The sequence below is a fragment of the Hypomesus transpacificus genome, unplaced genomic scaffold, assembly GCF_021917145.1.
Source record: "Hypomesus transpacificus isolate Combined female unplaced genomic scaffold, fHypTra1 scaffold_293, whole genome shotgun sequence".
NCBI classification, from domain to species: Eukaryota; Metazoa; Chordata; class Actinopteri; order Osmeriformes; family Osmeridae; genus Hypomesus; species Hypomesus transpacificus.
The window spans coordinates 97,086-102,500 of record NW_025813820.1 but is presented as its reverse complement, the minus strand read 5'-3'; positions in this window follow the sequence as shown (position 1 = coordinate 102,500).

Sequence of the window (5,415 nt, the reverse complement as noted above, 5' to 3'; positions counted from 1 at the left end):
CAATGGGCGGATGCCCAGAGGCACAAAATTTTAAGCCTTCAAAACCTAAGTCCATTTTGAATGGAAGTCAATGGGCGGATGCCCAGAGGCACAAACTTTTAAGCCTTCAAAACCTAAGTCCAACTTGAATGGGAGTCAATGGGAGGATGACCAGGGGCACAATTTTTCAATTGGATGACCAGGGGCACATATTTTTTAAAGTTGCATTTAATGGGTTTTAACACAGGGGGTGGGCTTAATAGTGGGTGCACAGGGCCCCCCGGTGAATGGGTGATGGGGGACACCCCCCCCCGGAGGTGTGCAGTCCCCCCTTGGAGAGGGGGTCCCCGGGGAGGCCGGGAGGGTGTGGGGGGGTCCCCTTGGATCCCAAAAGTGGGTGTGCAGGGTGCGGCCGGAGTGGGGGTCCCTTGGGAGCCCGGGGATGGGTGCCCGGGGACGTCCCGGAGTGGTGGTCCCCTGGGAGGCCGGGGATGACCGTGTGAGGGTGCGCTGGAGGTGTGGAAAGGTGAAAAAGGGTAAAATTCGCCGTTTCTCGCCCGAGCGTGGGATTTGGCTGGGGACACTTTTATAATTCAAGTTGGAGGCTGGGGCAGCGGGTAGTGTGTTTTTTCTCCCCGGAAAAGGTGTACTTTTTTCGGGGGAGACGTTTGAAATATTCGCGGGCCTCCCGTTTTCGTTCTGCCCCATGGATTTGAACGGGGACAATTTTCCCATATAAGTTGGAGGCGGGGGCAGCGTGCACTGTGGTCGTTTCACCCGGAAACGGTGTTCCCGACTCGGTAGAAGCGTTTGAAATCTTGTTTCGTTCCGTGCGTTTCCCGCGCGCGTGCACGCCCGGGGGTCTCTCATGGGCCTTCTTCCCCCGGTCCATACCTATCCAAAAAGTCTTCCCCCGAGTCTCTGAGTGCCCGCAAAGTGGAGATGCCTCCACACGAGTCTCAAATTCCTTCCACTTTTGCCGACTGAAAGTGTGCTTGACTTTTTGAATGCTTTGGAGGTGTAAAATTCACAGTTATTCACCCGAACGTGGGATTTGGCTGGGGACACTTTTATAATTCAAGTTGGAGGCTGGGGCAGCGCGGAGAGTGTTTATCTTCCCCGGAAAAGGTGTACTTTTTTCGGGGGAGACGTTTGAAATATTCGCGGGCCTCCCGTTTTCGTTCTGCCCCATGGATTTGAACGGGGACAATTTTCCCATATAAGTTGGAGGCGGGGGCAGCGTGCACTGTGGTCGTTTCACCCGGAAACGGTGTTCCCGACTCGGTAGAAGCGTTTGAAATCTTGTTTCGTTCCGTGCGTTTCCCGCGCGCGTGCACGCCCGGGGGTCTCTCATGGGCCTTCTTCCCCCGGTCCATACCTATCCAAAAAGTCTTCCCCCGAGTCTCTGAGTGCCCGCAAAGTGGAGATGCCTCTACACAAGTCTCAATTCCTTCCACTTTTGCAGACTGAAAGTGTGCTTGACTTATTGAATGCTGGCAAGATAATAAATTCACAGTTATTCAACGGAACATGGGATTTGGCTGGGGACTCTTTTATTATTCCAGTTAGACCCGGGGGCACGGAGGGGAGTGTTTATTTTCCCCTGAAAAGGTGTACTTATTTCAGGGGAGACGTTTGAACTTTTGTTTCGTTCCGTGCGTCTCCCACGCGCGTGCACGCCCTTGGGTCTCTCCTTTTCCTTCATCCCCCGGGCCATACCTATCCAACGAGCCCTCCCTCGACTCGCTGAGTGCCCGCAAAGCCGAGTTAGGTCAGCGCAGAGCTATTTTGGCCTGCCTCCAAAGCCCCAAAATGACACACGGGCCTGCGCCTTGAAAATTCACAGTTACTCGCCCGAACGTGGGATCTTCTCCAAACGTGATTTATTATTTAAGTCAGAGCCTGGGGCAGATAGGAGGGTGGTTTTTCTCCCCGAAAAAAGAGTTTCGTGCCCGAGTGGGGACGTTCGAAATTTTCGTCGGCCTCCCGTTTCCGTTCTAGCCCACGCATTTACACGGGGACTCTTTGACTGTTCAAGTTGGACTCTGGGGCAGCGAGAAATGTCTTCTTTCCCCCCGAAAAAAGTGTCCCCATTTCGGGAGAGCCGTTTGAAATTTTGTTTCGTTCCGTGCGTCTCCCACGCGCGTGCACGCCCGGGGGTCTCTCCTTTTCCTTCATCCCCCGGGCCATACCTATCCAACGAGCCCTCCCTCGACTCGCTGAGTGCCCGCAAAGCCGAGTTAAGTCAGCGCAGAGCTATTTTGGCCTGCCTCCAAAGCCCCAAAATGACACACGGGCCTGCGCCTTGAAAATTCACAGTTACTCGCCCGAACGTGGGATCTTCTCCAAACGTGATTTATTATTTAAGTCAGAGCCTGGGGCAGACAGGAGGGTGGTTTTCTTCCCTTATCAAAGAGTTTCATGCCCAAGTAGGGACGTTTGAAATTTTTGTCATGCCCGCGTAGGGCCTTTTCACGTTTTATTTCTTCTCCCGTTTCCGTTCTGTGCCACCAATTTCAACGGGGATCATTTTGTCAGCTGAGTTAGAGTGTGAGGAAAACGATCAAACAGCTTTTCTCTTCATTTCGACCACATCCAACTTTTTAGCACCGATTTAGAAATTTAGACATTTTATTTCGCTAATAACTTTCGTTTGGTACCACCCATCTGGCCCCGGATGACTTTGTTATTCAAGTTGGAGTGCTGAGCACCTTGCTCAATCGTTATTTCCCCCACTTTCACCCGTTTTCGAGTCGGCAACTCTGTTTGAAGTTTTGTTTCGGTTCCTGTGTCGCGCACGCGCACGTGCGCAAAAGTTGCACACCGGGGTTTTGTTGCCCCGGGTCTTACCTATCCAACGAGCCTTTATTCACAAAAATCGGTTGAACGGCACCGGAGATAACCGTGTTTGACCGTTTTCCCAGCCTTTTCAGCAGTCTCCCAGCTTCGAGATTACAAACTTTACATGGTCGCGGGCCCCAGTCCACCAGACGACCATCGGCGTGATTTCAGAAACCTGGTTTTCAGAGACCTGAAAAGAACCAGAGGGTCTGCCCAGGACCCAGTGCCCGCCCAAGAGGCACCCCGGTCGGATACCCCCCGGACCCCGAGAGGTCTGGAGGTCCAAAAAATTATTTTTTTTCCAAAGTCCCAGGGAGACACCAGTGTCTCAGCCCCCGACCCAGGCACCTCCCGTGGGGGCCACAGGCACCGCGGATGGCCCGTTGGTGGCGCTATTTTTTGAAATTTTTTTTTTTTAAGTTTTGAGCTCCAGGATGGCAGGAGACCTCCACCCCCGACCCGGGCACCCGCATGCGGCCGATAGGGGGCGCTTTTTTGGGGCAAATTTTTTTTATGGCCGTTTCGGCACTCCCATGGGCTGGAGACCCATACCCCCTACTCAGGCACTTCCAGGGGGGCCCCCAAGCACCGCAGAAGGCCGGTTGGTGGCGCTATTTTTTGAAAAAATTTTTTTTAAAGTTTTGAGCTCCAGGATGGCAGGAGACCTCCACCCCCGACCCGGGCACCCGCATGCGGCCGACAGGGGGCGCTTTTTTGGGGCAAATTTTTTTTATGGCCGTTTCGGCACTCCCATGGGCTGGAGACCCATACCCCCTACTCAGGCACTTCCAGGGGGCCCCCCAAGCACCGCAGAAGGCCGGTTGGTGGCGCTCTTTTTTGATTTTTTTTTTTTCCAAGTTTTGACCTCCAGGCTGGCACCACACCTCCACCCCCGACCCGGGCACCCGAGAGCGGCCGACAGGGGGCGCTTTTTTGGGGCAAATTTTTTTAACGGCCGTTTCGGCACTCCCATGGGCTGGAGACCCACAACCCCTACTCAGGCACTTCCAGGGGACCCCCCAAGCACCGGAGAACGGCCGGTGGGGGGCGCATTTCTCGGATTCGAATTTCTGAAGCCCGGGTCGGAGCCAGGCGCCCGCGCGCGTCCACACACACTCAGACCATCGTCACCCACCTGACCGACTGGCGTTCTCGACCCCCACGATTGGAGGGCCCCCACCCTTAGCGGTGGACGGTTCCTCCAGCTCCAAAGGGGTCAGTCCCATGTCCCGGGTAGCCGAGCGCGGGGCCACACGTCGTGAGCCCCATAGCTCCCGGGAGAAGTGTTCGGTGCGAGGCCGAGGAGTACCGTCTGTCCCAGAGGTCCTACAATGACGCTCCGACGCGGGGAGTGGCACGCCTGGCTAACCCCCTGAGCGTCGTCCACCCCGCTACGCGTCGGCGTCAGAGACACGATGTTTCGCGAGATCTGCCCTTGGTTATCGGTTGTCGTCCTCCCACGAATCAGCCTCTCCTTGCTGACGGCGTCTCCCGGGTCCGGTGCGGCCGTCCCTCTCCGGAGGGTATGTCGTGGGGTCTCCGGGGGTCCCGCTCGTCGGGCGCTCCGCGTGGAGCCTCGGATGTCAGGCTACCTGGTTGATCCTGCCAGTAGCATATGCTTGTCTCAAAGATTAAGCCATGCAAGTCTAAGTACACACGGCCGGTACAGTGAAACTGCGAATGGCTCATTAAATCAGTTATGGTTCCTTTGATCGCTCCAACGTTACTTGGATAACTGTGGCAATTCTAGAGCTAATACATGCCAACGAGCGCTGACCCTTGCGGGGATGCGTGCATTTATCAGACCCAAAACACGGTGGGTGACTCTGGATAGTGTTGGACGGGAGTGCTACTATGGTTCCCAGGTGACGAGGTATCAGGGTTCGATACCTGAACAGGAGACTGAGTAACGGCTACCGCATCCAAGGAAGGACGAGGTTGGGATGGGAGTGTACTTAATGGCTTGTATGGGCGCTACAGAAGAGTATATGTCTTTCGGTGGGGGTGAGCGGTCACCCTGGAGGCCAGTGCTAATTCTAGCGGTGTTCCTCCTGCCGATATTTGTAGTGATTGCCCCTGGCGGGGGTCACCTGGGATGCCTCGGCCGTCTCTCCCCTGACAGCACAGACCTCCATCTGATGGGGGGCTGTGGCGGGGGGGGGGTATGCCGTGGTGCTCTGGGTGGCTTCTGTCAGGGGCTTTTTGCTGCAATTTTGAACGCTGAGCTGGAACCCCCCAGGTATCGTGGTGCATGACGTTGTGGTGGGGGGTTATCCAGAGCGACTTACAGTAAGTACATCTGCGTACTTACTATGATGCCCGGGAAGGTTTCCGGCATCAACGGCCCCGTGCCAGTTGGGGAGCACGGTGGGACCGAGCGAGTCCCCTACGGTGGTGCGGAGTCTAGGGCGGCTCCGACCATCCCGCAGCCACGTCCTGCCCACGTGCCAATGGGGGAGCACGGTGAGGCCCAGCGAGACCCTCATGGCGGTGCAGAGTTTGGGGTGGCTCTGTCCGTCCCGAAGCCACGCCTCGAGGATCCAAAGAAGGGTGTGAAATTCAAGGGGGATCCTCCTTCTGCACCATCAGACCGTC